General features: G+C 58.0%; 1 protein-coding gene across 1 annotated transcript in view; it reads right to left on the reverse strand.

The window, feature by feature from the left end:
* The window catches only part of MYT1 (myelin transcription factor 1), a 59,684-nt gene extending 45,620 nt beyond the window's left edge, over positions 1-14,064 (reverse strand). The window contains exon 1 of the mRNA XM_047770555.1: positions 13,765-14,064. The gene's annotated coding sequence lies outside the window, so the exon portion shown is untranslated. The remainder of the gene's footprint in view (positions 1-13,764) is intronic.
* Positions 14,065-20,202: the final 6,138 nt, after the last annotated feature.

Raw genomic sequence — 20,202 nt, forward strand, 5'->3', positions numbered from 1 at the left:
TTCCATGTGCTGTGGGTGCGGCCCTAATAAAGCAAAAAAAATTGGTCACCATCCCTCAACTGGACCCTGCTGGGGCTTTCCAACTCACCAAGCTGGAGGCATCGCATTTTAAAAATACAATCTGGGAGTTCCCATCATGGCGCAGCAGAAACGAACCTGACTAGGAACCATGAGGTTGAGGGTTCAGTCCCTGGTGTTGCTCAGTGGGTTAAGGATCCAGCATTGCCGTGACCTGTGGTATAGGTTGCAGACACGGCTCAGGTCTGGTGTTGCTGTGGCTGTGGTGTAGGCCGGCAGCTGCAGCTCCAATTCGATTCCTAGCCTGGGAACCTCCATATGCCGTGCGTGCGTGCGGCCCTAAAAAGACAAAAAAAAATAAAAAATAAAAATACGATCTGTCTGGACTCCAAACCTCCATCTCCTTCGTGACCATATTTCTATTTCTTTGTCCTTTTAGGGCCATACCTGCACCATGTGGCAGTTCCCAGACTAGGGGTTAAACCCGAGCTGTAGCTGCCAGCCTATACCACAGCCACAGCAACTTAGCATCCGAGCCACCTCTGTGGCCTACACCACAGCTCATCGCAACGCCAGACCCTTAATCCACTAAGCAAGGCCAGGGATTGAACTTGCATCCTCATTGAAACTAGTTGGGTCCATTACCACTGAGCCACAACAGGAACTCCATGGCCATGTATCTTGAGACCCCCAACTTGCTGACTCCAGTCCTGGCTCCCATGGCCTCCACCCCTGCAGCAGCCCTGGGAGGGTCACAAGTCACTTCACCGTCACACACCCATCCTGCACCCCAACACAGCCTCCTTTCTCTCGTGCCAGTGACCCCGCTTCTGCTGTACCCCAGCCCTGCCTCCGCCTCCAGCTCAGCTCCTCCTCTCCCTAACCCTCAGCCCCCAGATCCCTGGGCAGGAACACTGAGGACGGTCCTGGGCCCGGCTCCCACCACTGCTGTTTTCTGAATCTCTCCAGACTCTGACTACTTCTTTTTTTTTTTTTTTGTCTTTTTGCAATTTCTTGGGCCGCTCCCACGGCATATGGAGGTTCCCAGGCTAGGGGTCTAATCAGAGCTGTAGCTGCTGGCCTACGCCAGGGCCACAGCAACTCGGGATCCGAGCCGCGTCTGCAACCTACACCACAGCTCACAGCAACACCAGATCCTTAACCCACTGAGCAAGGCCAGGGATCGAACCTGCAACCTCATGGTTCCTAGTCGGATTTGTTAACCACTGAGCCACGATGGGAACTCCTCTGACCACTTCTGACCTCTCGTTTTTTTGTTTGAAAAAATTGATAAAATGATTCTAAAATTCTTATGGCAGATCAAGGAACACAGAATAGCAAAAACAATAAAGTCGGATCTGCCTCATTCTGTATAAAAAATTAACACACTGGATCACAGATCTCAATGTAAGGGTTAAAATGCTTAGAAGACGTAGGATTAAATCTTCCCGATTTTGAGTTATAGGCAATGGTTTCTTAGATATGACACCAAAAGCACCAAAATATATATCTATTTAAAAAAAGGATGAACTTTGTCAAAGTTTAACACTTTCGGACGTCAAGTACCACCACCAACAAAGTGAAGAGACAACCCACAGACGGGGAGAAAGTATCTTCAAATCACATACCCGACAAGGGACTTTTATTCAGAGGACACAGGGACGCCGACACGTCCGCAATAAAGCAATCAACCCCTGCGTTTCAATGACCACAGGATCCGAACGGACATTCTGCCAAAGACAACCGCCAACGGTCAGAAGGCTCATGAAAGATGCTCAACATGCTGTCACCAGAAGGCATAAGTCACGACCCCAACATGATCCTGCCGCACACCCACCGACGAGGCTGTGGGTGTTTTTTAATCAGACAACAGCGTGTGTGGGAGAGAACGCGGAGGGACTGGCACCTTCGCGTGTTGCCAACACGAGTGGAAAATGGCACCGCTGCTTCGGCAAACAGTCTGGCCATTCATCAGAACATCCCACTCAGACCAGCCATGGGGCCCAGCAAGCTTACCCCTGGGCACAGACCCGACGGAGGTCAAAGCGTGTGTCCCCACGGAGCCTCGTCCACAACTCCTCGTCACAGGCTTATTCGTGCCAGCCAGAAAGTGGGAACGACCCGAGGGCCCGTCCTTGCCGAGCAGACGAGGCAAAGGGTGACTGACTCGCCCCTGGAACATGACGGACCGAAGCCGGCTCGCGCTGCGCAGGAAGTCAGACCCTGGGGTTATCTGCTTTGTTCCGGAGCTGCTCCTCTGTGGCATGGGAGCCCCTGGCCAGGGGCACCTGGCTGGTCAGGAGGCCGCCGGGGACCTGGGTTCCCCACAGCACCTGGGTCCTCACAGGCGGAGGGAAACGCCACGTCCAGCCTGTCACCAGTGGGAGGGGGCGGGGAGGCGGCTGCTACACCGGGGCCTCGGCCTTCACCAGGCCTGGGACAGAGAGCGCTTTGAATCACGCCCTCCACCTCAAAGCTATAAGTGGAGGAGCCACGGGCAGCCGGGCCCTGGGATCACGTCCCACCGGCCCCTACATCTGCAGGTTCTGCATCCATAGGTTCAACCCACCATGCATGGAAAATACTCCCCCGAAAACTCCAGAAAATTACAAAAGGCAAAACCTGAGTTTGCCAGCAACTATGACAGAGTATTTACATTGTCCTCAGAATTCTAAGGCCGCTGGAGACGGTCTGAAGTCTGTGGAGGAGGAGAGCTTTGACAGGAGGGCTTGGGCATCTGGATTTGGGTGCCCTGGACGGGATGGTCCCGGAGCAGTCCCCCGCCAAGACCCAAGGACTCTGTATAAACACGTCTTCCAGTTAAAAGGAAAACACTGGGAGTTCCTGCTCTGGCTCAGCAGTGATGAACCCGACTAGTATCCATGAGGATGCAGGTTCGATCCCTGGCCTCACTCAGTGAGTTAAGGATCCGGCACTGGTGTGAGCTGTGGTGTAGGTCGCAGATGTGGCTCAGATTCCGCGTTGCTGTGGGTGTGGAGTAGGCTGGCAGCTGTAGCTCCAATTCGACCGCTAGCCTGGGAACCTCCATGTGCCACAGGTGCGGTCCTAGAAAATACATACATACACCACACGTACATATAAATTTTTTTAAAAAGGAACAAATCTCTCTTACTTTCATCTCACTCCTCTCCTTGCTGCCATTTCCAGTTTAATGCAAAGCTCAGAAAGGAAGAGAAGAATTAAAATAAAATTGGAGCAACAATTTAAGGCCCACAGGAAACACACCACAGATCTCAGCAGACCCCGGGAGCACTCACAGCCCAGGATTCTACCCTCGGAACCCAGAGAGCCTCTGACCCCAAAGCCCGCAGGGGCAGAGCATGCTCCCAGACAAGGAGGGCGCAGGCCGTGCCTCGGGCTCCAGGGCTGGGCTCCCCGTGCCCGAAGGATCACAGCAAGGCCCAGGCTTAGGACCACGGGCCAGAGCCAGGGGCGGAGGGTGGTGCGTCAGGTTGAGCGCAGTGCCCATGCTGTGTGGACAGCGGGGAGCGGGAGCCCGGCACAGCCAGTGCCGGCCGGACCGTGCAGGCGGGGGCCCCAGGCAGGAGGGGAGGGGGAGCTTGGAATGGGAGTTATTTGAGGCTTCGTGCCCTCATGTCTGCCTTCCCCAGTTTGGAAATAAAGCATAAAACCAAAATGAAAAACCCCACAGAAGACGGGGAGACAGAGTCAAAGACACTCACTAGAAAAGTAAAAGAAAGAAAAAGAGAATCTGAGATGAGGAAAAGCTGAGTGGGGCCTAAAGGCCAGAGCTCCAGAGAGAACACAAAAATGGGAGGAGAGATATGAACGAAACCAGAAAAAAGAAATGAATGAATTAATTTAAAAATAAAATAAAAACAATTTCCCAGAATGACAGGAAATTATTTTCAGACCGAAGGGCCCATTAAGTACCCAATACAGGGAACGAGAGAAACACCTGCCCAGGCAAGCCGAGCCCTGAGAGTCTAACGCCTGGGGGGGGGGGGGCGCGTGGGCCCAAAACCTCCCCCGGGGAGGGCCACCCGGGAAGGCATGTGGAGAATGGCATCCCCACAACACAGCAAGACCTTCAGAGTCAAGGCTGAAGAGCAACCTGCGGCTCTCTGCGCCCAGACAAACTGCCCGTCGAGGAAAACGTAGAATGAACCCCCCCCCCCCCCCCCCCCCCCGCCAAGTCTCAAAAGTATGCTCCCCGCTGGGCACTATCGGGAAGATCACCTGCAAGAAAAACAAACCTCGTGTGAGAAACAACCTTGGGACCTGGGCCGGCCCGGTTGGGAAAACAAACAAAGATGCTGCTCGGGGCTGCGCAGGCGCTGTGGCCGCGAGGGGGCAGGAATCCCATTCTGAGGCCCTGGGTCCCGCTGGGTCCACCTGCCTCATGTCCCATGAACCCACAGTCCCAGGAAGACTGGGCCAGACGCCACGACGGCCTGGCCCGGCCTGGCGCGGAGTGTGGGGGTGTCCCGCCGAGAGTGGGTGTCAGCACCTGCAGGAGGGGAGGAAAGCGCCCAGCCCACGGTCGGTGCCCGGCCAGTAAGTGGGTTAAGGAAACTGGGTTTCTCCCTGTTGGAGGAACACGTTACACGTGTGGAAAGGGAGAAATCTAAACTGCGTCTTGGGGGGACGGAAGTGTCAGTGTGAACGTGTGCTTCCAACATACATGGAGGGTGGAGAGATGGGGAGTTCCCGTTGTGGCTCAGCGGTTACGAACCACACTGGGATCCATGAGGACATGGGTTCAATCCCTGGCCTTGCTCAGTGGGTTAAGGACCCGGCGTTGCCATGAGCTGTGGTGTAGGTCGAGGATGCAGCTGGGATCTGGCGCGGCTGTGGCTGTGGCTGTGGCGCAGGCCAGCAGCTGTAGCTCCAGTTCAACGCCTAGCCCAGGAACCTCAGTGTGCCAAGGGTGTGACCCTAAGAACAGGTGAAAAAACAAAAGAAGAAGAAGAGCACAGCAGCCAGTGTCCGGGGCTCCTCTGGCAGCAGGGACAATCTGAGCCTCAGTTAGGATTACGGCCACCCGACGAAATGCAGCGTGAGTCTACTCAGAGAGCGACAAAACGAGGACATTGGCAGTTTGATGAGGAATGAGATACTGCCCGAGTTTTGAGACGCCTTCCCCCCAAATACGTGTTAATTCAAAGGGGAAGAAGGACCAGGCATATCCAGCGCCGTCCCGGGGGAGGACACGCCTGACCAAGACCAAGGCAGCGCGGGTGGGGGGGGGTCCGGAGCCCACCTGAGACAGAGGCCTCTGCCCGGTTCCCGAGACGGTTTTTGTGCTGCAACCCCCTCTGGACGATGGACTCAGACCCGGTAAAAGTGCTCTCAAGTAGTTCCAGAAAAGCCGTTTGTCCCGTATTTGAAAAGTTTCTGGGAGTTTGAGGTTCTTTCTTTCTTTTGGTTTTTGTTTTTTTTTTGGTGGTGGTTGTTTTTGTTTTTTTAGGGCCGCACCTGCAACATTAGGAGGTTCCCAGGCCAGGGGTCCAATCGGAGCTACAGCTGCCGGCCTGCACCACAGCCACAGCCACACAGGATCCTTAACCCACTGAGCAAGGCCAGGGATCGAACCCACATCCTCATGGATACTAGTTGGTTTCGTTACCACTGAGCCGCGACAGGAACTCTTTTTTTTTTTAGGTTATTTAAAAAAATATTTTAGGAGTTCTCTTACTGCGTAGCGGGTTAAGAATCCAGTGTTGTCACCGCCGTGACATGGGTTCAATCCCTGACCCGGGAAGTTCCACATGCAGCAGGTGTGGTAAAATACGTGTGTGTGTAGACATAAATTATATGAAATGTATATAAATTATATAAAATGTGTATATATGTATAATTTTTTAAAAACAGCATGGTGTGGGGGGGGGCAATTTCAACAACAGGCGGAGGCCTCTGGGAGGAAGTGGAATCGGGGGCCTGGGGGGTGGGGCGGGGTGGGCGCGGGCCTCAGGCCACCTTCCCAAGTCCCAGGACTGTTCCTGGAAGGTAAGGAGGTTACAACGTCCGGGTCAAGGCTGGCTTCCCCAGGACAGCCGGGTGCGGCGGGGACAGCCGGGCGGGTGAGCTCCCAGGAGCCTGACAGCCCCAGGCCAGAGCTGCAGGACAGGCAGCACCTTAGACGCCGTCGCCTAGACCCGCATGGCCTCCCCCCACCCCCCCCCCACCCCCACCCTAGCGCCTCTTCGGGGCTGACCCCTGTTTCTGACCAGGTACGAGGCTCTCTCAGCCAGCGCTGGTGTCCCACCCACCGGCCCAGGCTTTGGCAGGAAACGCAAACAGGGCCGATGGGAAATGGGGGCAAGTTGTGCTCTCTCCTCTCCTCTTCTGTTCTAAGCTGGATGCGGGGAGACGTAAAATGAAGACTTGCTGAGTGGAGCAAAGACAGACCTGCTTTTGCTGAGTTTAGGTGAAAATGAAAGAAGGGGTGGGGGCAGGGGGGGGGCCGTTCCATGCTTCGCACGTTTCTCATTATGTTGCTTCTACATCAGCCGGGCTGGTGCTTTCTCTATTCAATAAAAGCCAAACGCAAGCCACGTCCCCTAATCGCTCCAACAGCAGCTCACTGCTGAGGAAATAATACAGCTGCGACTTCCAGCCTCGCACACTTTCTTTTCCATTTATATGCAAATAGTGACCTTTCACCCAGGCCGTCTCAAAGAAGTGTTTCCTTAAAAATGCAAATAGCATGTTGCAGGCTGTTACTGTGGCTGAGTCTGCCTTATATTATTATTATTATTTCTTTTAACCTTACCAGCGCTGTAAAAACAGCTAAACTGCAGGGCCGTAATGACGACTTTCCAAACCAAATCACAGGACCGTCTCCCCAGGCAGCCTGTCAGGGAGCCTGCAGGGGGTGAGGGCCCTCAGGAGAACGAGGGGGGTTAGCGCACCCCAGGCGGGCCCAGGCAGGGTACTGAGGAGCCAGGCCCCCAGCGCCCAGGCAGGTGCCAGATCTCATGGATCTCATGGAGCGCGTTCCCAGCCAGGTGCGTTTCAACGCTAGGGGTCAAGGCTTGTGACCCCAACTTCCGCCTCCATCCTGGCACATCCTCACCCCCCAGGGGGAGCCAGAGGAGCCCTCTGCTCTCCTTCAAGCCCCCAGGACAGCAGGAAAGACCAGGAGCAGGAGGCCAGGAAAGGGACACGGCCTTGGGGCAGGGCCTCCCTCCCGCTGCCCTGACCCACCCAACTGACCCAGCGGACCACAGGACACAGGCCGCGGGAGGCGGCACCTCACCGCCTGTGCCCACCTGCAGTGCTGGGTCCCGGAATTTCCCATGCGGGGGGTCCCAGAAACTCCTCCGTCGGAACAGTGCAGCCCAGGGAGAGGACAGATGTTCACTTCCTCCTCGAAGCCACAGTTTTCTGAGGCTCCAGAGGTTAACTCAGCTAGAACAGGCTCTCTCTTGACTAAACAGAATAAGACTAATCTGCCAGAAGCTCCTTTAGGTCTGTCCCTGCCCTTGCTCTCGTCCCGTTCACAAGGACAGGGACCAGACGGCAGCTCTGGGCCTCCAAGCCAACTCTCTGCCCCCCACCCCCACCCAGTCCCGCAGTGGGGAATGGAAGTGGTCCTGCTGGGGGGCGAGGACTGAGCCCCACGCGGCAGATGGAGCCCCAGCCCCAGGGCTGAGTGCACCCCCCGTGGCAACTGATTTGCAGGGGCGGGGGTGGGGGGTGCACCGGCAGAGACACCCGTCCGACAGCCTCCCTTGCTGCCAGGGCGCAGCCCACTCTGCAGCCTTTGAAGTTAGACATACTGGGGGCTGTGCGTGCTAATCTTGCCTCTGGACGGGCCCGCACGGCCCGAGAGCCAGCACAGGGCAGACCTGGACAGAACACAGAGCACACAGACCAAAGGCAGCTGGCCCCCGAGTGGCTCTGGGCAGTAAGGCGGCCGCCACAGGAGGGCGGACGCCCCTCCGGGCTCTGGCTGCCACGGCCCTCCCACCCCCCACACTGACACGCATGCTCCAGAAGCTGTCAGATGCTCTCCAGAGCCGCATCACAGCAGGGTGGGGCTGGCTCACCTCAGAACCCATCTGGGGTCCCCTGACGCCAGGGGGCAGGCTGCGGGCCGAGCACCAGAGCCCAGACCTGGGGCACGAAGGGAACCCCACACTCGGCACAGGTTCTGAACTTAGACGACAGGGCCAGAAGCTTGCGAAGAGGCTAAAAGTTTTGGTCGATGCAACTCAAACACCAACGCAAACCAGCCTTTCCTCTGCCTTTGGGCTGACGCATGGACTTCAGGGTCTCCACGGGTTTCCCCGTGGCTCCAGGGCCATTTCCGGAAGCATCAGCACCACAGAATGGGGAAAGCAGGCAGCTCACAGCTCTCGCACGTGCTTTGGGGCAGGGGCCTCACAGCTAACCTGCTGTGGCGCCAAATGAGACCCGCAGAAGGAGCTAGGACTGGGGGCGTGGGCTTCATTCAATAAAAGGCGATACACAGAAGGGAGGCACCAGAACACAATCTGACCACGGAAACAGCCCCTCAGTTAGGCAAGGGTCTCTCTCCCTGGTCCCCAGGGTCTAAACTCACCGGAGGCAGATCGTGGAGGGAAAACTCAGAACTGAAAACTTCCCATCCCGAATCAGAACCTTCCCTGGCTGTCCAGCCAGTGCTGACCACTCAATGCCCGTGTCTACAAGGGCACCCGGACAGCCCCAGGATCTGGAACAGAACCGAACCCTGGGGCACTGCCCACCAGGCAGCCCTGACCTGAGGGCCTGCAGACCCGCCTCCGAGGCAAGTGGGGACACCCATCTGGCTGATGCAAAGAGGTAACAGGGATGTTTCAGCGAGGAGACATGTAAGGGTGGGACCGTGACGCCTGGGGGGGTCCCCTGAGGGACCCGGCGCGGCCTCCGCCCCGTGCATGGCCTTGCATGAGAAACAGGAGGTAAAGGAGATGGGAAGGGTGCCAGGCGCCCTGGGGAGGCCGGGCTGGCGTTGGAGTCAGGCTGGAAACAGACCAAGGAAGTGTCCTGGAGGAAGGACACACCCAGAGGCAGCGAGCGTGCCCTGAGGATGACCTCTGGGCTGTCCAGGGCGGGGCTGCGGGGGGGGGGGGGGGGGGTGTGATCCCAGCCTCTCCTAGAAGCATTTCGAAGCCAGGCTGCACCCCTCCTGCCCAGCCTCAACGCCTTGTCTGTGCAATGGGCCGCAACAGCATCCACCCGCAGGGCACATCAGCAGGAATTTAACTGGTCGGCACAGCCCCAGGCTCTGGCTGAAACCACGCCGTCAAGTGTGTCCGTTTACCCTCAATTCTGGTTGCATTTTAGAGTTTTGTGGGATGGTGGCCCAGCATCAACGCAGCTCTCGATGTGGCCGGCCTTCCCATCTCGAGACCCTGTTTCTGCTTGAACAAAACTTTGGTGGGATGTGTGAGAAGCTGCCCCATTCCATGTGCAAACAGGTGGGTGAGGAGCCCATTCACTGCTGAGTTAGCAGCCTGGTGAGCAAGCCATCTGGGTGCCCAGGGCAGCTCCTGTCCCCAAGCACCTTGTTTGTGTCCAGGGGAAGCTGAGTCTGAAACATCTCTCGGCAGCTCCCTCCCTGCTGCCCGCCAGGACCACTGGCTGAGCCGCTTTGTTTTCAGAATCCAAACCCCGTAGGTGTGAGCTCGGTGTGAACTCTCAGGAAACAGGGACCTGGGGAGGCAGGCACGAAGCTCTGCCTGTGGAAGGAAGAGGAGCCTCCTCTCTGGTGGGCTGGGGCAGGTCGGCCCGGGGTCTGGACTCTGGGCCCAGAGAGGTGGGGAGGCTGCGGCCAGACTGTGGCCGCGGGGAGGGCAGCCTGTCCAGCTTGGAGCCCCGGGGATCCCTCGCTCATGCAGCCGCTTTAACGTGGAGCTTTGAGGCAACGAGATCGGGAAGAGAAGGGGGCCCAGATGGCTTCCTCGGAGCCCGACGCCGGACGGGATCAAGGTGTGAAGCCAGGCGTGAGGCGGAGGTGGGAGCCGGGCTCCTCTGCCGGCAGCTCAGGCCATATGGCGCGTCCTCACTCCCTCCCGGCGTCCAGACGGACGCACAAGCCCGCACCGACCCCCCCTCCCCACCCCACGCAGCCCTTCGGGCTTGTTCCAGGCGCAGCCTCCACGTAGACCCGGCTCCCAGACCACAGTCCCGAAGAAACCTCACAGACCGATGCGTCTACACAACTCCAAGTGGCCCCTCCAGTTTCCTGAGTGGACGCAGAGCTGCCAGGCTCGGGCAGCGGAGGCCAGGACCCAGCCTACTGGCAGATGAAGCCACGGCCAGGCAGGCAGATCAAAGCGTCCTCAGATCACTTCCACAGCGTCTGATTAAAATAACACTGCCTTTCTTAGAGTGTAAATTCAAAAATGAAAAGGGCAGGAGGGTGAAGGCTCCCCTGGCAGGAGCTCCCTGCACGTGGCCGCCGTCGCCAGGGACAGGCTCCTAAGGCCCTGCCAGCTGTGTCTTCCACCGGCCCCCACGCCTCACTTCTCTCTCAAGCAAACTCAACGCAAGGCCAAGAAAAAAGCACTTTAAGTTGGGTGGGAAACGTCTCTCATTCTGTTCTGGGGGTCTTTAAAGCAACACTTGGAGACACGCGACTGTCTGTGGCGGACGGGCGGGCGGCTTCCACCCGGGATGCCGAGGGGCCCCCTGCCCCAGACGGGCCCGGGGTCTGGAGGGAGCTGGAGGCCCGCCGGGCAGCACGGCCGCAGCTGCCCTCGTTCCTTCTGAGACACAGCAATTTTCGGGCCCACTAATCCCTTGATGACGTCGGTTCCCAAAGACTTTTCCTGTCAACTCACACAGCAAAATTCCTGTGAAAATCACATCTGCAGACAAGCAACTTCTGGTTTATCCACGAGTGAGCTCAGCAGGCGGCCCAGGAGCCGGGGGAGCAAAGGGAGGGTCCCAGGTCCTCCAGCCCAGCTTCCCACAGGATTAAAGCCAACAAAAGGGGTGTGGGACAGGCGGCGGTGCTTCTTTCTCCAACGTGCAAGCTGCCTGTCACCCAGTGCCCTGCGTGCCCGAGGGTCAGGTGACCAGGCAGCCCCGCCCACCTGGCAGCCCCCCCCCCCCCCCGCTCCGGCCCTGCCCGCCCCCCCCCCCCCCACAGCCACTGGGCTCAATGCTGACCGAGTGTGTTCTGCTTGCTCCCGGCCCCCTCCCCAGCCCAGGCAGGGGGCTGAGCCACACTCTCTTTACCGCCGCAGAAGTGCCTCTTGCACCCCGAGGAGCTCGGCCCCCACGAGCCCACCCACCACCATCAGGGCAGCTGCCCAAGCCCTAGAGGCACTTCTCACACACTGTCGGTCTGCAGACCCTGGTCCTGCTGTCTCTGCCCAGGGCCGGCCCCGTAAAGCAGCATTCCACACCGCGCAGCCATGGCCCAGGCACCACCCACAGGGAGGTGGGCCTCACGCACACCCCAGGCTCCCCCGCCCCAGCTCCCAGAATTGGCACAGACCCCTCTGCACCCATCCCAAACGCACCAGCCCCATCACACAGAGTCACCCACGACCTCACGGGCACATTCGGTGACCCCAGGACAGAGGAGGACAGTGGGGCCCAGAGAAGAGGGGCCCTGGCTCCAGGCAGCACCAGGGAGAGCGCCCACTCCAGCCAAGGCCAGCTGCCTGGGGTGGGTCTGCATGCCCAGGAGCACACCATGCCAGCACGCTCTCTGCTAGCCTCTCCCCGGTGCCTCTGGGCCCTGGCAGGGCTTTCCAGCACAAGCGGCTGTGACCCCAGGGACAGAGCAACTTTGCAGCCCCAAAGGTTCTGCCTGCCATGTGGGGTCAGCTCGGGGCAGGTCCTTCTCCCTAGGGCATCAGGACCATGCAGGGCAACGGGGGACCACTGCCTTCACCAGGATCTTCCAAGAGGGAATGGAGCATTGGCTCCAAATACAGGGGGCTGCCTCCAGACCTGCGGGAAATGCCTGAGGGTCACAGAGGCCCTCAGGGTCACACTTGGGACGGAAGCAGCTCCCCCCCATCTTGGGTGAGTTCCCAGGCCTGTTTCTGGGCCCGAAGTCCGAAGGGGTCAGAGCCCAGGGGGTGCCAGGATTGAAGGCCCCCGTGTCAGGCTCCCTGAGGCCCCGGCTCAGCCCCTGGCGTCAGCGGACACCCCGTGAGATCCAAAGCCACCCAAGTGCCCAGGAGGTGGGAGCACCTTGCAGGGGCTTTGGTCTCCAGCTCCACGGGACAGAAGGGTTCATGGAGCCGCTTCCCTCTCTGTGCAAACAAATCGCCCTGCGAGCCCTAAGCCGGCCTCCTCCACACGACGACCAACTCCGGGTCCAGGCCTGTGGGTGCCAGCCTCCTGCACTCCCATCCTTTGTTTACCATTAATTGGGGGCCATATGGAAGGAGGTGAGACACAGCCAGAGACCAAAGGGAGGGGAGCCCTGGTAGAAGGAACCTGGACCTCACCCCAATGCCCGCCCAGCCTCCATGGGCCAAACAAGGGCCGGGCAGCCTGTGCCAGTGTCCAGGGAGGCAGAGTCCAAACACATCCTCTCACCAAGGCCGAGGCTCACCTCCTCCCGCTTTGCCCCAACACTCTCCTGCCTTTTGTTCACTCGGCCACCAGCTACAGAAATGTCCTCAGGCCTCTCCAATTTTCTTTTCTTTTCTTTTCTTTTTCACCACGGGGGCAAAATTCCTCATCTCCTTCTCCCCAAAGGATAATGATAATAATCGCTGTCATTATCGCCATTGTGGTGACACAGTCTGATGGCCCAAGACCGAGCCCACAGCCCGCTAACAGACCCACCTCTCAGAGGTTTTGTTTCAGAAATTACAGCCCAACTTTACCAGCCAATGGCGTCCACGGATGCAAAGGTGATGCTGAGAGCAGAGACGCCCTCGGTGGCTCAGAAAGAGCAACTCCGGGGACGAGGACCCACCGCACTGACACCCGGGAGCCGCCGCCAGCTTGTTTATCTTCCTGATTCACAAAGAAGAAAGTGAATCCAAAGGACAAAGTCCACGGCCCAGAGCACACCACCCTGCAGCAACGGCCTCGCAGCGTCGGCTGCTCACGCGATTTCTCCGCCAGCCCCGATGTCTAGTTTTACATCTGAAAACCCAGTTACACTAACGCCATAAACAACGACACTCGTGACCCGATCACGCGGCGAGAAAGGAGCCGAGGCGAACAGCGGTATTTAGTTCAGCGCGTCTATCCCGCAGACACACGCACCCAGATGTTGTTCCTTAAGTTAGAAACACACGTTAGAATGACACGCAAAGACAGACGCTCACATGGCATCTCTCCTCCGTCCCGGGTGGGGGTCGCACACAGGTCCCGGCCGCGTTCTGCTCGAGAGAGGTCTCCTGCCTAAGAAGCCAGCCTTCTCCCCGCACGCAGCTGCCGGGGCCCCGCTGCAGAAGATCCGTGCTCCTCTTCCAGAAACGCACATAAAGTTTCCGTCTTGACACAAGGTCCCCCGTGTCTTTTCTGTCGGCCCCACAGTGTGCCCGCTAGACTCGGAGGAGGCCACGCACGGGCGCAGCCAGGGAGGGGCACAGCCAGCGCAGGAGAGCGGCCACGGAGAGCCCCAGAGGAGAAGAAAGCCTCGGTCCTCGGAGCGGCTTTAAAGAGCCACCCCCAAACCTGCTTTTCCAGCAAAGAAAGCCTTCATCTTGGAAATTAACTCGCTCGCGCGCCCGCTCCCTGCCCCCGGCCAAGGGGAGAAGCCAAGCGCCCGGCGTCTGCCTTTGTCAGCGAAAGAACGTAACGTGGACTTACCTTTCCCACAGCTATTGTCTGTCCTCTTTCAAAATGACATCACGGAAAGCAATCATGAAATTTACATGGGGGGTGCGGGTGGACGGGGGAGGAGAGGCAAGGCAGCTGCCTCCCTTCCAGCGGTCACATGTGGGGAAGCCTGTGTGCGGGGTTTCAATTAAATATCTTCTCCCTTTAGTGTGCGAACTCCTAAGCCAGCTAAAGGCGACGTCTCATTTACTTAATGACCGCTCTCATTAGCAGCGGTGGCACGGGCTGGCGGAGAGGCTTCTTTGTAAATACGCTACCCATGAACCCTTGGGGCTCCAATATATCTGTTTACTCTCTGAGGTGAAATAAATTTACAGTATAGCATCAGAAAGATGGATCTGCTGACGGGGAGCGAGAGGTGCCCTGGCCGGCCAAGCCCCCGGCCCCTGCTGCCAGCCTCAGCCAACAGAAGTGCCCGTGTTTGCCCACACTGATTCATAATTAATACGCAGCACGATTTGGGTTTTTTTAGTGCCAAACACACAAAAGGGCAGGAGGCGTCACCACCACCAAGCTCACCCCCCTCTGCTTTCTCCACCAGTGGTTCAGTCCAATAATTCCTAATAGCAGCGAGCGGAATGACAGATGCCCTGGGTTAGCACGGCTGCAGGAAAAGTACTTTACAATATTTATTGGTGGCTGGGAACATGACCTACCATCATAAAGAACGGACTGCAGAATTTATTACTCAGATGAGCCAGGGGGTTACATACTGGCTCATCTGCATATTCAAGTATCAGTGACTTAAATGGATATGTGTGTTTTTTTTAAGTGCCTAAAAGTTACCTCTGGCCACAGACCAAAAAATAGTCACACACACACGGAGTAGATCAGGAAAAGATCCTTTGCTTTTATCACACATTCCCTTTTTGTTTCGAGACTTAAAAGAATAAAACCTTCTCACAGAAGGCTTGAGCGCCCCCGCAGCCACAAGTACCCTAACCCTGAAACCACGAGTCCCACTGCAGCCAGAGGGAGGCACACCACCCAAGCTCTCGGGTTTTCTGAGTCTTTTTCAAACTGTCTGCCAGGAGCGAGCCAGTGGAAATGAGGAGGGGCACCCATAACGCACACAGCGGAGGTGCCCAGCCGCCCTTTGAGCAAGGCCACTGTCTGCTTTCTACAGTGTCCATTTGTGATGTTTTTATTCAGGGATAAACGGAGGCATTTTCTCAGTAAGAATACCCAGGAGCCAGGGTCTTCTTGCTTGTTATCCAAATTCCCTTTTCTTGCAGACAAAGCTGGCCGATGATTGTGCCTTACCACAATCAGGTTGTTGGAAACTGCGCTGTGAAACAGGACACAAGCTGAGGTGCAGACACCTGCGCGGCATGGACCGCCACCGGCCAGCGAGAGGGCCAGTGGGACTCCGGCCCAGAAGTTCGGTGCAGAGATTGCAGCAGGCGGTGCTTAGTACTCCTTCTAAGTTACGCGGGAACACCACGCCCGAGTGAAAGAGCACAGAAGGGCTCAGGCCACCAAAAGCAAGGGTGAGACAGAGGTGAGGCACTTGGCTTTCTCTCCGAGAGCGTTTTTGAAGGTCAGCTTAGGCTCTTCCACAAGCCATCGCCTTCGACTTGCAGAGCTGCCCTCATCTCGGGTAAACCCAGGGAGCTTCATCCCAGAATGCGTCACTCTCAACACATGAGGACCACTTGTACTCAGAGTGATCTTCCAGGTTGAGCAAAAGGAAATAAAGGCAGGCCCTCACTGGTCAAACGGAGGGTGAAATATTAATCAGCCGGATGAGAGCAGCTTGCTTTTCCTCTCTCCTGAGCTCACGTCCATTAGACAGAAGGACTCGCTCGGCTAAGAGCCCTCCTGAAAAGCCACTTTCTGCCTCCTCTGGACATGCTGTGAGTGCCGGGATGTTTTGCATCCCGAACCTTTGGCATTCAGAAATTCTATTAAACTCTTATCGGCAGGCTGCAGGCACAGACAGCCCTGCGCGCCATTGTTCCACGACGGAGATAGAATCGCAGGGAGGCCGGTGCTGAATCAGCCGTGCTCCCCAACAATGCCCTGTGTCTCATGAAAGTGTTCGGCTCAGACATGGAACAGGCCAGCTCGGGAAACAACGGGAAGAGAGGTAGCGACAAGGAGAGGTCGGTGCGAGCGACCGAAAGACCTGAGACGACGTGGCGGCTTTTCAGGTAACACACTGCACTGCCCAAACCCTCAGGCACCTGCAGGTCTCACCCCTCCTGTGAATAACCAGGCTTCCTCCAAGGCTGCCGCCCGGTGGTCAGGGCGGGGGGCCTCCAGACTCCACCTGAGGCTGCTCAGGGAGCATCCAGGGGAGCTCAGATCTTCCAACCAGTGCCTGTTCCCAGAACCTGAGGAGGAGCCCCACCGGGAGGGTCCAGCTGCAAGAGCCGTTTCAGGAGACGGGTTTGATGGCTAAAGGTTCAAATCCTTCTCCCACTCAGTCAAGAGAACAAAGGAGGAGCTCGCGAAGGGGCCTAGCCGGCAAAGTTTACGTTTGGCCCGAGTGTGGGGTCCAGACGCGCCTGGACCCGATCAGCACGTTGGACAGCGCTCCCTCACCCGCCGGCCCCTTTGTTCTCGGCGCACGGAAGTCCCCAGTCGGGACAGGCCCCGGGCGACGATCGCGGAGCCCGCGGAAAGGCAATTCCAAACCAAGGCTTGCAGTCCTGCCTCTAGGTGACAGCAGCAAGGTGTCGCCAAAAATGTTCTCACACGGGGGAAGCTGTCAGGGTTTTTTTAAATCATAAAATATTTTCTTCCCATAACTAAGCACGAGGCCAATCATTCCTTCAAGCTTTGTTTCCTAAAAGGTCTGTGGTGAAGTTATCCCTGACTTTTAAGTTTGGGAGACCCCGAGGGAAACAACCTCTGTCTGATTGGAGGGTCCTCCAATGCCACACAGGAGAAAATGGGGAGATTTGCAAAAGCAAACTTGCAGCGCTTGCTAAGAAAGCGTTGTGTGGGAGCTGGGGAGGCCGGCTCAATGACGGCTTAGCTGGTAAGATCATTTCAAATAAAGTGTAATTGCTTGTGCAAATCTGCACACAGACATTCCAAGCGTCAGTTCATTTGCCTCATAAAACCCTTCAAGTAATTTTGGTCTAAACTTTCTGCGTCTGTAGTTGGCACCACCTTCTCCGGTGACCAGCTGGGGGTGAGGGTTTTCTTGTTTCCTTCTGAAAGCTTCCCTGCAGATGGGCGCCCGCCTTAAAGCTGCAGACGACAATTAGGGCCGTTGTGTGTGGAGCCGCGATGGTCAGCATTAATATTGTATACGAACAGCTGAGGGCGAGGGGGGGCGCTGCCCCAGGCAGGCTCTGGCAGATGGAGCAAACAAAACCGAGAGCCACTCTCACCAGCACCCTGGGCGGACTCGCGCACACTCTCTGGCCATATTGTGGGGCTGTGTCATGCTGAGACATCAAACGCGCCAACCCTTTGACTCTCTGTGAGCACTTACACGCACAAACACACATGGGCTTGCGAGAGTATTCCACCGTGCCCGAGTTTCTCACCCACACCGAGGAACTGCGCATGTGATGGAAACACCAGCAAAGCCTTTTACTACAGTGAGCCCCAGGCGGGCAAGCCCCACCGGATGCCCTCCCCCCTCCAGAGGCCGCCCACAGTCAGGGCAGCCCCTCCATCAGCTGCCAGGGCAGAGTGGCAGGCCACTTTCCGAGGGCCCTGGCCTTGCTCGGGAGGGAGCGTGTGTCTGTCACCTCCTTGGCTGCCCAGAAAAGAGCACTGAGAGCTGATGGGGACACACAGCTAATTAGTCGCTTTGGCGTCTTGGCAGAAACCTGTGAACAGGCCAGGGGAGGGGTGCCGGGTTGGGGAGGGGGAAGGTACGCACCCAGGAAGGTCCCGCAGAGCGTCATCCTGGCTGGGCGGGCACCTCCACTCCGAAGCTCGCCCCACGGTCACTTCATGCCGCAAAAAGTTGCTGCACAAACTTCTGTGCCCCAGGGCCCTGGAGAAGGCACTTCTCATCCAGCCAATCCGCGCCAGGCGCAGATAATCACAAATTGACGCCCTGCCAACGCAGCTCCCTTCCCCACACAAAGGGGCCCCAGGCCCTGACAATGAGCCCCGCCTGCAGGTGGGGGAAGCAAAGACACTGCCCCTTGGCTCTGACGGATGAAGTGAGGGAGGGGAGGGGCCCTTCCCAAAGCCACTTCCCCTCCCCTCCCCCTCCCACTTTCCTCCTTCCCGCTCCCCGCCCCTCTTCTTTCCTCCACTTTCCCTCTCTCCCTGCTTCACCCCAGACCAAGTGAGGGCCAGAAACCTCGTCAAAGACCAGCCACGATGATGGGGTGGGATGAGGTGTGGAAAGTCTTGCCGCCCCCCCAACACACACCTTGCACTCCAAGGGGGCAGGCCTTTGCGGCCCCTGAGCCATGGAACCCCCACCACTCGGGTATGAAGATTTGGGGGCAGGGGCTGGGGATGGTGAAGAAAGGACCCCCTCCCTCTGGGAGGGAGGTTTAGGAGGGGACCTGCTGGGGTGGGAGGGAGGGGCCTTTCTGGGATGACCCCACCCCATGTCCGTGACCCTTTGCTGCCCACTGGGGCCTTTGGGGCAATTAGCTCTGCCATCGTCAGACCTAGCTGGACCCTCCCAGCTTCCCCTGCTGCTGGAGAAGTGTCCACTCACCCTTGGGGCAACTGAGGCGTCACCTCCAGCAAGGTGCCCACCCCATCCTCAGCGTGGGTACTACTCACCTGCCTGTGTGCAGGTGTCTGCCCCTGTCAGGTGAAGCCTGCATAGCCTGCAATAGCTAAAGCCCCAATCAAGAATCCTACATTTGCTGGTGCTGGGGGAGGCCTAGGAGACAGGGCTGGGAGGGGCTTTCTCAGGCCTTGAAAGGATCTGAGAACGCCACCCTGGGAGATGGAAAGGGGCAGGTGAGACGCAAGGGCCCCCCTCCAACATTCCTCGAGAGTAGAAGGCCTCAAATCCAGCCCCTGGGGTGGTGGGGTCAAGAAAAGGAACTGCCAGGTCCTGTGCTCACAGACCTACCCTTACATGAAGCCTGAGGAGGGCGAGGGTGCTGGGGGGAGAGGGAGGGCAGGGGCAGGTGGGGGGCGGGGAATCAAGAGGGATCAGGGGTAGATGGGGGGTCAGGGGGACCAGAGGCTGATCAGGGATAGATCAGGGCTGGGTGGGGGAGGGAGGGCAGGGGCAGATGGGGGATGGGGGGGTCAGGTGAATCGGGGCAGATGGGGACAGGCGAGGGCCAGGGTGGGGGATCAGGGGCGGGAGGGGGGTGGGAGGGATCAGGGGGGGCTGGGGGAGATGGGGAAAGGAGGCCGGGGAGCAGGTCCTCTCCACGCCTGTCTCTGGCCCTCGCCTGCAGTGGCAGATATGCTCACAGAGAAATAGCCTCTACCGGGTCACCCAGCTTTCTGTGACTCTGTTCCCATCGGCACCATGCAGGCATCAGGACACTAACTGTGGGTCCCCCGACAAGGCCACTGCAGTAGGCTGGTGCCGAGTCACTGCCGCCAGTGTCCTGTCACCTCCAACCTCCCCAACCTCAGAGACCCCCAGGAAGCCCAAAGGGCTTCCTCCTGGTACCACAGATGCCAGGTTCCCACAGCAAGCACTCTGACTCCACCGGGCTCCCAAACTTGGGGAAATGTGTCCTTTGGATGGGGTTAATCAAGACTGAGTCCTAAAAGGAACAAGGAAGCCATCTAGGATCACCCATGCTGTTTCCCTTAATAAAGCCAAATGCCTTCATAATCCGTCATGGGACAAAAACGCTCGGACAAGTTCGGAGTCAGGAGAGACAGAGTCAGCATGCTCTCTGAAGGCCTGGGGGCTGCAAGGGGCACTCAGCGTCCTCCACTCGCCCGTCCACTCAAAGCAAGCTCCGGGACAGCAGGACCAGCTCCAGAGTCCCAAGACGGGACGAGAGCATGAAGGGCTGAGTCCAAATCCACATTTCAGTGAGCCCCCCTTGGAGTATGAGCAGCATCAGTCTCTGGCCCAACAGCCCCCATGAGGGCGCCCCATCTGCAGGACTCTAGCTGTCAGGGGCAGTGGTCACCCCAACCTCTCTCAGGCTCTGTGTGGCTATGGCACCTCCCTCCCCTTGACCAGAAGCCAGGGCAGTGCTGAGCACAACCACCCTGCTCCAAGCAAACACCACTGGCCACAGCATGGCCAGATGAGACCTGCACCAGCCCCAGCAACACAGGACTGAAGCGACGCAGGAACAGCGTATGCTCCAGGGGCCGGTTGGCCATGGGCTCCCTGGGCCACAGGGAGCTCAGTCTGGGAGGGCACTGCAGCACCGTGGCTGTTTGAGCTGAGCCCCCTGTGGCTGCTAGCTGGGTTCTGAGCATATGGACCAGGACAGTGGCGGCCACTCCAGGGACCCAGTTTGTGGGACTCTTAGACCTCCAGTTGGA

The sequence above is a fragment of the Phacochoerus africanus genome, chromosome 3 (assembly GCF_016906955.1).
Source record: "Phacochoerus africanus isolate WHEZ1 chromosome 3, ROS_Pafr_v1, whole genome shotgun sequence".
Taxonomy (NCBI): Eukaryota; Metazoa; Chordata; class Mammalia; order Artiodactyla; family Suidae; genus Phacochoerus; species Phacochoerus africanus.